This window comes from Ceratotherium simum, chromosome 4, assembly GCF_057802395.1.
Source record: "Ceratotherium simum simum isolate JZ-2026a chromosome 4, ASM5780239v1, whole genome shotgun sequence".
Taxonomy (NCBI): domain Eukaryota; kingdom Metazoa; phylum Chordata; class Mammalia; order Perissodactyla; family Rhinocerotidae; genus Ceratotherium; species Ceratotherium simum.
The window spans coordinates 12,256,638-12,272,296 of record NC_141903.1 but is presented as its reverse complement, the minus strand read 5'-3'; positions in this window follow the sequence as shown (position 1 = coordinate 12,272,296).

The window sequence follows — 15,659 nt, the reverse complement described above, 5'->3', positions numbered from 1 at the left end:
AATTAAACTGTATTAAGATCATATCATACAATGGCAGATGCCAACTTTATGTTTCCTTCTGTCTTTAGCCAGCCAGTATAGAACTTGTTTTTCTCATTGATAGATAACATAAGACTTTGCACCTAAGTGCAATATGTGAAATGCAGATTTGAGAAAGCACATTTTTTTATTTTAATCTTTAAAATGTATAATCTATAAAAATATAATGCTTAGTCTAACCCACGTGGGAGTGTAGTAACTGAATATGGTTTTAGAAACCTGAGTTGTCATGAAACAAGTCTAGAAATCAGGTTCTATTAAGATAGCAATCAATTTAGAAATTGTGTTTGCATTCAGCTATCCTTCTATACAGATATATAGTTTCTATGTGTTTTGTTTTAATCTAAAAGACTATGTTTTCATTAATTAAAAAGAACATGTTTAAAGCCTAGCATCAGAATTGAATGCTCTTAAAGTAGCTGTCATTTTGTGGCATGCTTCAGTGTTTATTTTTGTAGAGTCAAAGATTCAGATAATAGAGAGAGAGAATTATGTACTTCAGCCTCTTTTTATATGGAAAGAACAGTCTCAAGCAGTGATTGTCTGCCTTCGATCATATGCTATCCTAGATGATGGAGAAGAAAATCTGATCAGTTCACCTATGCCACACTATTTTTGGTACACCAAAGCCCTTGCAATTTTACTTAAAAATACAGATTAGGAAGTGAAGGCTGATTGGCTCTGGCAGTTTGAAACGATTACGTTTGTTCTGACCCCAGCTCAAATGAAAATAGAATGGTTCCAAACCTTGGAATGATCCTGACACTGAAATTACTCATTTGAAACTGTCAGGACTGATCAGTGCAAAATTGAGAAGTTCTTTTTGAGTCCTTCGTTTGGAGAACATCAATTTCAAGGATTTAAGATAATCGTCTCACCTTATTATCAAATAAATCTTCCTTTACATGGGCAGCTACTGTCTTTCAAGACAGCCCCTCACTTATTAAGAGAGGGAAAGAAAAGACAAGGTACCAGGAATCTAAGTGATCAGAAGAGAAATTAGTAAAACTGAATCAATTAAATTACATTTAATTGAAATTACATTTTTGTCAGTCACGTAGAATCACAGAAACACTAAGGTGCCAAGAAATATCTAGCCCAAAGCCAACTTTTGAAAAATATGGGGAAACTGAGCCCCAGAGAATGAAAATGACTTATGCAACAAATTTGGACCAGGGAGTTGATGAGAACTGACTCGGGGCTTTGTCCCTGATCAAGATTTATGACATGAAATCTAATATCACCAACATTCACAGTAAATAGACCCATTCTGAAACCAAAGGTTAATTTTCGAACCAATTACTTTCTCAAAAAATACAAGCCCTCAAGCATTCGTGAACTATTTCTTGTATTGCTGTTCTCCTTAAAGAGAATAAACAGAGAACCATTTGGATTTCCTTAGTTGTTTAGTATTCCTTTAGCAATTTCACACTTATTTGTGTCTGAGGAAGGAAGCCTCTTGTATCGAAACATGACATATAAACTAACTGCTGGTTTTGACATTGAACTTCAGATCTAGAGTTGGTAGGAATGTTTGCACTTAATGTTTGTAATGTACAAATAGATCCTTGTTTAAATTCTCAGCAAGAACAGCCTGTGTCAACCCTTATTCACTCTCTCTCTCCTCTCCACACTCCCCCCAAAAAACAGAGGAAGAAAAACTCCATTGCAGTCACTAAGCATGGGGATTATTGGAAAGTCAGAATGACTGTTTGGTTTAAATGCAATTTCAGTGTGTAAATGTTCACATCTACCTAAGGATATTGTTAACAGATGGCAAAACCTCGCTGCTCTTCTTCAGATTTCCCCTTTTGATTTGAATTCTTCCCTCAATGCTACCTGCCCAGTGTCCTCTAGTTTTCTTCAAGCATGATGGCAGGTTGTATGCTAGAGGACTCAACGACTATTAGGGATGATGGAGGAATAGCAACACTGATTTAGTGCTAATTATGTGCCAGACCATTTACTGTCATTATCTTACGTATACCTAAACAACAAAACTCAATATCATCCCTATTTTTCAGACAAGCAAACTGAGGCAACGAAAGCCAAGTAGTTTCTATGGTGACCCATAGCTAGGAAGCAGGAAGCCTGGCTTTGACTCTGCCAAACCCTTATTTTCCCCAGTCTACTGGACTTCTTCCTCCAGGGATGTCCCTACAGACCCTCAGGTCCAAGAATCTCTTGGGCCGATTCCCACTAATTTCATTGAACCACTTTCTGTTGTTCCATCAGTGAATTTTCTGTGTTAATTGTAGGGGGAGAAAAATTCAGAGGCATTGAGAAATATCTCTTCTTTCATGAGGCCTTCTGTGTCGAGTTTGAAGGAAAGGGTCCCAGCTTTTCTCCAGCAATCAGTTTACCTTCAGAGGACACGAACAGGTCTAGAACTAAAGCTCCCAACAACACATGAAGAGGCCAGCTCAGAGCCTTGCTTTTCCAAATCCAGCTTTTTAAGGGAAAACTTCATGGGCTGAGGCCTCCAAGTTTCGGTCCCCACCCTCTTAGAGTTATGAGGGTTTCTTCTGGCCGAAGTAGTGAGGCTGGGGCAAGTGTTACTGGGGCATCGAATGCACATTTAAAATGTCCTAGGAACAGTCTGCTTAGACAGAACAAATAAAATGAACATTTGACCCCTTAGGGGAAGGGAAGCAGGTGAGAGGACAGTGGAGATAGCTAGAAATAATAGTATTATATTGCTACTAATATGTATGTACTAGTATATAATTACATTATAATTACTACTAATGTACATGTACTAGTATGTTATTACGTTATAATTAATATATGTTTTGTTGACTGTCTTTAATATAATGCTATAGTATTATTTTTAAGATTATACATAGTACTGTATTTCAGTATTTCTATAATATTCTGTGCAAATCTCTCCCACCACACTTACCACACACATACTTTGATAATCACACACACACACATGCACGCATATATAGCTGCTCCTACTCTGCTGTATACTAACTACTCTGTGCTACTCGCCTCTGGTTCTCCATTGCCTGCAATATTCTAAGTAGACAGGAAATGTTGACTGAAAGAGTGAATGAACAAACTTATGAATGACAGGATGCAACAAGATCACACCCACATTCCATAAGTTGAGACGCACTCACCCCTCTTGGAGTCAGAGAGATCAGTTTAGGAGAGGTCGAGAAAGTGTGAAAGAGTGAAGTACAACTGGTACATGGACCTCGTATGTGGGCTACTGTCTGTTAACTTTCCATTTTTGCTTTACATACCAGGAGAGCAGATTGATATTGCATTTTAATTGTGTGTATTAGAGGAAGGCATATGGTTACAACATTTTCTTATTTACCTTCTGTAACATGAAATTTGTCATTTTATTCCCAAAATAAAGGATTGAAGGGAGAGTGCCTACTTCTTACACAAGTTCAGTTTTCTCCCATGAGAAAGTCTCCTGAGATGTGTAACGAGTTGATGCCAAGATGATTCTGGCACCATTTTCTTATTGCCATGGTGATCTCCAGCTCTCCTAACATCTCAAGGGAGACTATGATATTTTAAAAGCAACTCGAATTTTGGTAATTAAAAAGGCTGGAAGGAATAATCTTTCTACATTTTGCCAGCTTGGGTAAATATGGATACAAATGATGTCTACAGAGGGAGGATATTATTACACTTTATTAGGTGGGTAACTCCATGTTGGAAGATGAAAAGCATCATGAAAGTTATATATAGGGTATTTGTGGCAGTTTAGAACCCTACTGTGAATCTTAAAGTATGTCTAATCACAACCTTCCTACCAACAGCTATTCTCTTTCCTGGAGTTGCTACCATTTTAACTTCGAGTTCCAGGTCTGATTGTCAGAGTATTTTAATGTTGGAAGCACTGTGTAATATATGTAAATGTTGGCAGTTATCAAAGTAAAGGGGGAAAAAGTGATTCTCTTAAACTGGAAATTAAGTTAGACAAGCATAGGGCCGGCCCCGTGGCTTAGCGGTTAAGTGCGCGCGCTCCGCTGCTGGCGGCCCGGGTTCGGATCCCGGGCGTGCACCGACGCGCCGCTTCTCTGGCCGTGCTGAGGCCGTGTCCCACATACAGCAGCTGGAAGGATGTGCAACTATGACCTACAACTATCTACTGGGGCTTTGGGGGGAAAAATAAATAAATAAATAAAATTATTAAAAAAAAAAAAGTTAGACAAGCATAATTCAGACTCTAGGTTAATCACACCCTCCCCCCATCAGGAAAGTTCTTACATTAAGAGTTCTTTTGAACTTCATTTGAGCAACTGCGCTCTCCTAGAAAAGCCTCAAAGATTAAAGGGTTTTGTTTCACTTCAGAAGACAGTTGAAATTTTTTTAGGCATTGCTTTTGAGCTTCAAAACGAATGCTTGGAATAAATGAACACGGAAGCAAACATTAAAAAGCAAAAAATGTATAGGAGAGAAACCAGGGCTAGTGGAAGGAAAATCACTTCTTGTATCTTTGTGCATAACTTTGTGTTTAGCATTAGCGGTGGAAAGTGAGAAGAAGCTAAAAGTAGGGCTTGGGGCTTTTTTTTGTGTGCGTGTGTGTCATCCTATTAGGGCAGCAAATCACTAAGGGCAAAGAAAGAGAGAGGGTAGAACAGTGCTCTTTAATTAGGAACTTTACACAAATGAGATTCCCAATTTGCAGATGGGCATTTGAATTGATTTTTACAAAACCACCTACACCTAATGTTTCACTGTTAAAAATAAACCATATAACTCTCAAGTGCTGCCTTTTTGCACATAATTAAAATCTTATTATATCTGAACATTATGATCAACTAAAAGTTAAGAATTTTCTATGGATCAATTTGATTCCACTGGGGAAAATACTGCCAGTGAGAAGAGTTTGGTGGCCCCCATGGCAAAACTTAGAAACCTGTGTTCTTGTTTTAAACCCCTCTGGGTAAGAGCATTTACCATGTTGCTCATCATCTTTCTTAATGCCATTTTTAGCTGCTATGACCTGAAATAGAAATAGCCAGATAGTTTTGTTGGAGTTTTTTTAATTTGTTTGTTTGATTGATTTTGTTTTGTGTTTAGCACAGAGATTTGGTGATTTTTGAAAATTACTCACTGTTTTTTGATTAGTGAAATGTCCTTGTGATAGCTAACAGATGACTTACTGAGTATAAAAGCTTGGTGAGGTGATTGCGAATAGCATTAAGAGCTTCATTATTTCTTTTTCATTTACAGATACATGGGATCCAGAAAAAAAAGTCCTCCCAAGACTGTTTTATTGCCCAAATACGTTAATATTCAGTCTAAGCTAATAACTTTTTCCTTGTATGTTCTCGCTAATGGTGTGTTCCTGTATTTAGTATTTTAATCTATGCATTTAACCAGATATAGGATTTTTACTTTCTTCTAGTAATATGTTCTTGAATTAAAGATGGAGATTAATTTGAACATCAAGTTAGAAAGTTTTTTGTTAACAGAACAAGTATGAAGTGTTGTGTGTTTGCTCGTTTTTATATAGGGGAGACTTTTTCCCTTAATTTTAAGCACAGTTCTAAAAAAAATCTACACCATTTAAAAGAGAATTTTAACGTCCCCCACTGCGTTGTAGTTTTGCTTTTCCTGAAAATAGATCCACAAATGTCATAAATTAGTCTGCAGATTTTACCTTATTATGCTTCCTCCTTCAAAAAATATGCAGGAAAGTGATTATGTGTGGTGTTCAACTCAAGGCTGATGAGTTGCTTATAATTATCAAGGCACACATAATGAGATGAAAACAACTCTTTCTCGAGGGCCTCCGAGGAGTTTTCAGTCACTATCATAACCCTGTCACGCTGGGTTAACTGTTTTCTGCCCAAGTCGATGTCAACACAATTAATTTCACAGTTTCCTCAACTGATATGGTTAGGGTTCATTTGCTCATCTGGGTAAGAAGATCCCCATATGTTAAGGGTGGAATTGATTTCTGGATTCTTCATAGGCAGATAAAACAATGAGGAAAACAGACCCTTATTTGTATTTATATCTAACTAAATGGCATTTTCTCTCTTTTTTGTTTTTCCTTAGATATACATTTGTTGCGATTATTTGGCATTGCCAAATAATCATTCCATCAATTCATTCCATCCTTCACTCACCCAACAAATATTTATCAAGTGCCAGCTTTGTGCAAGGCCTTTTGCTAGGCCGTGAGGTTATAGTAAGAACAAAGCAGAAAAGCCCTTGTGAACTTGGCAATCCATTTGGATAGAAAGACATTATTAAATAATTGCAGCAATACATCTAATTAACAGAAAAATGTGAAAAATAACTAGATAATTTGCATGGTACTTGTAACTCGTTTTTACCCCTAGCATAATAAATGTTTGCATAGAAGAGTGTTCAATAGAACTTTCCATATGGTGGAAATATTCTACATCTGCATTTTCCAATACATGGGTGCTAGCTACATTTTACTTTTGAGAACTTGAAATGTGGTTAGCATGACTGAGGAATTGAATTTTTAATTGTCTTTAATTTTAATAAATTAATACTTAAATTTAAGCAGCCACACCTGGCTAGAAACCACTATATTGGACAATGCTGGTTTAAAATGTATCATATTATTACTTGTATCTACTTTTACATTTGAAAATAGCACTTGGTATAGCATACAACAGGACAAGGTATAATAAGTTTAATTTATCATTTACTCCGTGAGGAACACTTTCAAAGACCAGGAGAATCCATGAGGGAATGACTGTGTTTTTGCATATTTGGTAAGAAGTGATGAAATAATGTCCTTGATCTTAGTGCATGAGTAGATTACAAATTAAACTTTAATTTATGTCTTGAATCCTATACCTGGTAAGGATATTTTCCTAAGTCCAATTTTTTATGTGTTATTGTTGCTCTATGAATCACTGATATTGTATATTAATTTAGTTGATTAATATGATTTGTTACCATAAGTCTTCTACTTTAGCTTATGCTGCTGCTTAGTAAAAACTGCGAACATATTTTTACCCAGAGTTATATTCAATATCATTCCACTGTAACAAATTTCTCATTCTCATTTCCTGGTGTGTATGTATTTCTTGATGGGAATAGAAAGAGAGAAAAGGAACTGGGGATGGAGAAAGATGCAAAGAAGAAGAGAAAGAGAAAGGCAAGGTAGGGGAGAGAGAAGGAAGGGAAGAGAAGGGGGCCCATAGAATTGAAACAACCCAGAGGAAGCAGCCTTTGTTGCCAGGAAACGTGGGAGTCCTTTGGCGGTGATGCAGCTATGATCATTAAAGTTGCCGTCAGATTTCTTTTCTCTAGCATTTTTATTACTCTCCAGATTCCTTGTCCCTGCAGTTTTGTAGTATTGAGAACATTCTAGTGTTTTTGAACCCTACATTCCTCAGCTGCTTCTTGTTTGTTTCTCATTTTATTTCTCGCCAAAGAAGGAAAAATGTGCCAAACAATTTTCTGCTCCTTCTCCTTTCCAACTGATATCCAAGGCCTTTTGACTCACTGCCTCCTATGAAACCACTGCTGGCCATCTGTGAGATGTGCGTGTGTCACCTTTCCACTTGGGGTTCATGCCTTCGTATTGTCTTACCCTCTGTATTTTTTTTATTAATGAGGGCAGAGCAACGAAAAAACATTTCTCTATCAGTTTCTGCTGAAGATTGAGTGTTCTGGGTTACGGGTTGGGTCAAGTAAGCTTGGGGGTGGTAAAGAAGAGTATACATTGTTGAGACTATTTTACCCTATTTTCTCAACTCCATCAAAGAGGAAAATACCTCCTCATGAATGCATTTAAATTCATATAAATTCATATATTCTTTCAGTTGATATAAATTGAGTGCATACTATGCACTGGTTTTCCTAGATTCTGATGATACAAAGAAAGAGAGGGAGAGAGAACAAGACAGACAAAGAAACTTTGATAAATGGAACTTACATTCTGTCAGGCGGTGAGGCTGGAAAGGAGAAAGAAAATAAATACATTAACGAGAGACAAAAGAAAACTTCATAGAGATAAAGGCTATAAAATAAATGAATGCAGAGTAATATGATAGTAACTGGTCATGAGGAGGGCTCCCTTAAAGAGGATGGTCATGGAAGGCCTTGTAAAAAACCACGACATTTGAACTGAGACTTGCATGACGGAGGGAGTCTGCCATGGGAATAGCTATGGTAGGGCTTTCTAAGGAACATCAAGGTTGAGGATCCTGAGATACAGATGACTCTGATAGTTCAGATTCTCAGGTATAGAAGAACGCAGAGATCCAGTAGGCTAAAGCGACATGAAGAAGAGGAAAAGTGGTGGGAGAGAAGTTTGAAGAAACTTAAGTATCACTAGATGCTCAACCACCTACAATGTCATTTTGCCCATGTTATGGGTTAGTAATCAATTAATATACCATAAAGTTTCTTAAATTCCATTAGATACTGTGAGGTGATATTATTTCAGGTTTTATTGTTGAAACTTAGACCAGAGGTGTTTCCTTGAATTGTTTAATGTCACCTATTTTAGAGAGTAAGTTCATGTTGGCTTTTAGATCTCACTGCTCATTTCTAAGCATTAAAAAAAAGTCTATGTTAGGAAATACTTGCAGGATACTTAAAAGTATCTTTTAAAACCATAGAATCGGTTAGAAAAACAGGAATGAAGAAGTTGAATTTATACTATTGTCTCTTCTTCATCAATGGTGGGGGGGGGGGTGGACAGGAAGGATCTGAATCTCCAAGCCTTGCTAAAGACAGAGCACTTGCAAGTAAGAGCTAGCAGAAGGAATGGGCACATCACAGCGTGACATGAAAAAGAAACTACAGAGAAGTGCTTTATTTTCCATTAAGTACCTCCTTTAATTGATCTGGAGTTTCATGTAACATATGTCTGTGTGTTTTGAAGTGCGTTTCAGGGATGAGGTATGAATCCTCCCATTTTTGTAACTCAAGAATCCTGACTAGGGTGAAATAAAATAATACTAACCTGGTTTCCAGTTTTCTTAAAATAATATGAAAAGACTAAAAATGGTCGATGATAGTAAAAGATAAACATGAAACATGAGAGCAGGCCCTGTCGGTCCTGTTTATTACTAAAATAATGTCTGGCGCAGAGTAGGTGCTCAAGCAATATTTGTCAAGAACGATAGAAGGTGGAGGTAGGAAATGAGTGCACACTCTGCAATTAACACTACCGCAGGGAAAATAGCTTAATTCTTAACTTTTAGTCTGAAAACTCAAATTGAATAGCTAGTAATTAGTGAATCACCATTTCATTGATGAAGTGGGGCAGTGGGGCATTTTTCAGTCTCCTCCTTCATATTACAAATTGATCTTGAAAATTACTGTTGTTTAGATCATCATTAGGAGGCTTTGTTTTAAGTAGTTTAGTCACTGTTAATCTTTTAGAGTAGCTTTCTTGTGATCCAAGTATCTAGCTGTTCTCCATGTCTATAAGTAAATTCTTATGTTGGATTTGGGTTTCTATAAGGCTTCTCATTCAAAAATCTCCTATTGTTTTGCCTGTCTGAGAAGACAAAGTCCTCTAGCGTGTGTTCCTCAAATCTGAGGCGCCAGGATGGGAATGAGACACATCAGTGTGTTCAATCAACTGTTTTCAGTGGGTGCTTGCAGTGACCCAGGTCTTTTTGCAGATGCCAGAGCTATAAGCAAATTTAGGCCCAAGCTTCTAGTATTTTCAGACTTTTAGGGAAAAAAGATGTACAAATATTAAGTGGTATAAAGTGATGAAGCCACCAAGAATGAAGTCTGTAGATGATAGGAAGAGAAAAGGAATGATGTATTCTACTTGGACAGATTTAGAAAGATTTCATAGAGCTGAACCTTGGAAGGTACTAGGAAAGCAAACAGGAAGATGATATTCCAGGCAGAGGGAAGCGGTTTGATCAAAGACTTGGAGGCGTCCAATAAGATGGTTCCTTGAACTGCAATTAATGACAAGGTCATCCCTTGTCAGTGCAGTGAGAGATGAAATCACAGATGTTGTCCAGGCCAGATCATGCATATGCTCCTAAAGTATACTGAGTGCTTTCCACTTTATGCTGAAGACCGTGAGGAATCATGAAAGAATTTTAAACAGGAGAACGTAATGATTCTGTGTTCATTTTTAAAGACCATTTTGCTAAACAAAAGTGTGGAAACAGCAGTAGGCAATTTTTTAAATTCTTTTTTTTTTTGATATTCATTTATCACTCAATATTAAGAACTTAGTATGAATCAGCTTTTGTCTATACGCTGGATATATGGATAAGAACAATGAATAAATATTCAACATAGGGCACGCTGTGACTCTCAGAGTCAGTGATTAAAATAAGTTACATTAGCCAAAAAGGGCCTGTGAATAACTATTCATCTCAAAGTGCTCCCTTTAAATGTAGGCTTATGTTTCCACTGAGAAGTCTTCCCCTGGGGTTACTGCCACTGAGTATAATTAGGCCCCCTGCGTGTGCGCTTGAGGATTATGAGTTGAGCAAGTCCTTCTCTTCACTGGGTAGAATGGATATCACGTGATGGTCAGTTTCTACATCAAATTCAGCGTAACTCTCTAATGGGAACTCAATTTTGAATGACATGTACATAAACGTTTGATATAACCACATCCTCTTCATGTAATTGCACCTGTTCAGGCATGAGGTACATTGGCCATTTTTTCCTCACATTTGTCATAGATTGTGAGCACTGGAGGGTCCTTATCATCTCATGCAGTGAGATTAACCATGAATGCACATCAGAATTGTGAGAGGTATTTTTTAAAAATATGCACCTTTGGGTGCCGCCCAAGAGATCAGAATCTCTAATCCCGGACTAGGCGTAGGACCCAAGGAAATTCGTAGTGTTAAAAGCTCTCCAGTGGATTCTCATACATTCACCTCCTTGAAAAACTGCTATTTCTAATCAAATATCCCTTAAACACAACCAAGGCATAGATTGTTAGAGCTAGGACTAGAAGTCCAATCCTCTGAGCCTCGCCCAGGGCAATTCCCATTACTGCACATCTTCCTGTGTCCATCCAGCATGTGCCAGAACTTGAGCCAAGACATCTGTGTTTGTATTTCTTTAATCTGAGAGGTGGTGGCAGGAGGAAAATTGCAATCTAAGTATATTAGCTCAGGCTGGTATAACAGAATACGATAAACTGGGTGGTTTTATGGTATTTAAACAGCAGACATTTATTTTTCACAATTCTGGAGGCTGGAAGTCTGAGATCAGGGTGCCAGAATGGTTGGGTTCTTGGTGAGGCCCCTCTTCCTTGACTAACAGATGGCTCTCTTCTTTCTGTGTCCTCATATGCTGGTGAGAGGGGGAGAGAGAGAGAGGGAGAGAACAGAAGAGGATGAGAGAGATGGAGAGTGAGAGGGAGAGGTTTAGGAGAGGGAGAAGGAGAAGCGGGGAGAGGGGGAGATAGAGAGAGAGAGAGAAAGAGAGAGAGAGTGAAAAAAAGCTCTCTGGTTTCTTCTTATAAGGGAAACATGGTCCAATACCTTCATGAGGACCCTAACCTCATGATGTCATCTAAACCTATTTACCTCTCAAAGGCCACACCCTCTAATATCATTACATTGGGAGTTAGGGCTTCAACATAGAAGTTTTGGAGAAACACAGACATTCAGTCCATTACACTAAGAGTGTGGTTCTCAATCCTGGCTGCACATCAGAGTCACTGCGGACCTTTAAGAAAATACTAGTGCTCTGGTCCTAGCCCATGGGATTCCAAATTAGGATGTTTGCCAGGCCTAACTCTTCATCCTGCTAGTGACATAACTTAACTTAAAGCCTTGATTTTCTCATCTGCAAAATGGGATTGATATTACTAGCTATGCTGAAGATTGCATGAGATTACAGATATCAAAAGGGTTGGTTGTCTCTAAAGTATTGCAAAATGTAATTTTCAGTCTTAATTAACTGTCTTTCTGTGATGAGCAGCTTCAGATGGAATCAGTATTTTAAGTGTTGTGTATCAGAATTTTTAAGACCTGGGTTTTCTGGTAGCCCTGAATTGGGACTGCTCCTGCTCTGAATATATCAGGAAGGCAATCGCACAAGAAGGCATAGCTTAGGTGGCACAAGTTCCAGTACCCACTGGACCAGCGCAGATCATGTAAATGAGGGAAGAGGGAGCGAGCAGGCTGTGAGAAAAATCATTCAGTGCTCCGAGCCACTTTTGATTGAGACGCAGGAGAAAGAAATGTCTCCCTACTATTAGAAAAGTAATAATGCAAACCTGGTGACAAATGGCAGCTGGCATAAGACCTTCAGGACTGAGAAAGCTGGAGAGTGAATGCCATATGAAGGGGGCAGCTGTTTGTACTCAGTCCAGCGTTGCCAGATCATCCCATTTTTCCCCGAGAGATTCCAGAATCCATGCTTTTGGGTAAAAGCTCTCGAGATTTAAATGATAGTAACTAATTAAATGCACAAACACAGATATACACACATTATCTCAGAAAGCATTTCACAGGCTAACATGCCTGGTATAAACAAAACATATTTGTAGTCTGAATTTTGCCTGTGTGCTCAATTTGGCCTGCACACTACCAGTTGATGACCATTCCTTTGGGCCTTATCCTCCATCTCTTCCATCCACTAAACCATTGTTTTTTACATATATTGTTTATCTGCAAATATGAGGCAGCACCCAGTTGGCAATCTCTGGCACATATCCTTGTTTCCTTTTACTCAATGTTCTGGCATTCATTTCTACAGATTATATTCATTTGTGCTATCAATATTTACTGAGCAGATACTGTGCTGTATGATAAAGATACAAAATTCAATAAGACACAGTCCCTGCCCTACGTTACTTCTGGTCTAGTCTAGGAGATATGCCCAGTGCAGTGACTGAGGCCTGAAAAAATATGACAGGAACATGAAACCAAGAGATCTAATCCAACCTCCTATAGAGAGTCTATTACTTCTAGTTCTTTTTTTATTAATAACAGAAAATGCCCTCCCTTTTCTTTTACCTACCTTTTTTCCCCTAATTTTTTTTTTTTTTTTTTTTTTTTGAACATTTAGCCAAGGCATTGAGCCCACTGTGTGAAGACCACATCTTATCTCTGGTTCTGTTGATGCTTAGGAGATATTTCATGTCCAGAAGATCATGGTATAAAACCAGAAGTCATACCACTCAGTGCAGTGCTAATAACTTAATACCCAACACCCTCAACATTGTATTTGAAGTGCAAAATATGTGATAGTTGTATTCAGCCAGGAACAAAGACACCCGGACGCATTTGGTTCCCATGGACTCCCGGCTTTTCTATCTGCAACCCGGGTTTTTGGTGCTCAGTGATGCCAAGTGGCTCACTCTGGGGACTGTCTCTTGTAGCAGGCTTCTCTCCAGGGGAGTGTCTCCCAAACCCTGAGATGGTTATCTGTTAATAGAAGGAAAAGCAAGTTGTGAAAGTAGGCCATGTGCGTCACCGATAAACATGAAAATTTCATTGGTGAGAGCCCTCCTCTCCTGGCCAAAGTGACCTTGGTTGGCGCAAAGATGACAGAGTGCTTCCCTGCCCGGGTCTGACAGCATTGCTATCACAGCACGTTTGACAAATCGTTCACATTAAATCGGGGGGTACTTTCGGCAGCGCCGACGTCCCCTCTCCATCACTCCTGATTACCACACAAACGTCAACCGTGGCACCAAGCACATTTGTCAGAGGGAGTAAAAAGCAGTTGTTAGTAAGAGCACTACCTGTCATACTAATGGACTAGAGCTTGTTGCTTTGTGTCTTGCAGGAGCCTACAGATTTGCAAAAAAACAAAACATAATTTTTTTTGGAGGGTTGTCCGGTGTTTCTTGAAAATGCTTTCGTGCTTCAGCAGAGAGAGGTATTGAAAGCTTGTCAGATGGGACACCCAGATGTCTTCTCTTGAAAGGGGAAATAGATTCTAATTTTTTTAGTGATTTTGCTGTTTAGTGACTGCTGTCATTTCTTTGTGGTCAAACAGGCAATAGAAGTTTTTCAGTTGAGGAAATCCATATTCTATAAACTTTAATTAAATTAGTAAAAAAAAAAAGAAATGAATGGAACAATTCTTTGTTATTTGTGAGTCAACACTCTACCCTGTCTTTGAATTTTGGGAAATCATTTGAAGGAGATGGAGGACGAATCTGTTGCTTTCTATTATCTCATCCTTCACTATATAGGCACCATGCTTTGCATAATGCCTTGTGTGCTGTTCTGTTCATACACCTTGTTTCATAGTCCAGCCATAACAACCCTTTGTGAAAGGCCAGACATGCACTTTTCCTCCCATTTTAGAGATGACGAAACTGAGAATCACAAACGTTATTGCCCAGAATTACACAGGTAGAGTCACATTTCTAGTCCATGCCTGTTGATGCAAGTCCACAATTTCATTAATATTTGGGTATCCAATAAAGAAGATGCAATTTGTTGAAATGATTCCACGTTAGTCACACATTGCTGCTTCGTGACTCTGATTCCAAGGCATTCTCTTCTCCCCAAATCCTCTTTCACTGGTCAGTTTGAATTTGATTTCTGCCTTTCTTCTTTGAGAACACAAAAATATTTACTTAGAACTTTTTCTTAGAAAATTGGGGAAAGAAAAGGAAGAGACTGTGGTGGAAACTTTTATCTGATTGTACTTTATAAGACAGAATCAACTACTCTAAATAATGGTTTCAGAGAGTGAATTTGTGGCTGCAAACCAGTGGGATAGCTGTGTTAGAATCTGCGAATCCTTGCTATGCCGTGCTATTCTATCTACTGTAGGCCAGTGAGAGGCCCCCCTTTGGCTTCTTGTGAACTCACTCTTATAAGTATGTAACAGGCTGGAGTGATAAGCTTGAGATGGGCTAAGTTGAATCAGGGAGCACTTAAATGTTTGATTGTTTTCTTATTTTATTCCACAAGTCTTAGGTTAATGTTTCTGGATGCTTGTGCTGGTTCATTTCCATTGGATATTTTAGTTACTGTCAGTGTCCTTTTCATAGGATAATATGTGATCTATAATTAGCTCTTCATTACAACCTACTCAGATCCCTGAATCAGGAAACCTCAGTGTATTCAACCCTCTCTCATTGGTAAGGAGACAATCCCTCATAAATTCACTATTCATCAAATTGTATTATACATTTACTATGTGCCCAGCCCTGGACTACACCCTGGGAATACCAAGAGGAATCTGAACCTCCCACTGCTTTAATGTGAATTATTTTATAAGAAGAAATGGTCATCTTCTTTGGGCATGCCCACCAATAACTGTAGGCCTCCCCAAAACATCCACCTTCACCATGACCTTCTGACTATTCCCCAGGGCTTTGCATTACGGGATCCCATTCATTCTCTTACTCTTATTCTCAATGGATTTCTACTTATAACTCTTTATTTTTAGATCATAGTGGCATTAACATGTCAATATCAATAGCTCTCATTTTTTTTTTCTTTAATAGCAGCTTTCTTTTCACACTGAATATATAAGATAGATCAAAGAGGAGCATTCATGGTTGAAATAGGGATGTGAGCTGCCCACTTGGTCTGGCTCCCTGGGTACCTCCCTAGAGCGTATAGTCCTGCTGGAAGAAGATGGGGAAAACCCTGCTCTAGGGCTGCATCCGGGAAGTGGCACAGAAGAAGGCTGCCTCCGTCTCAGAGACCTACCCTCTCTTTTTGCATGTGCCTACTTGA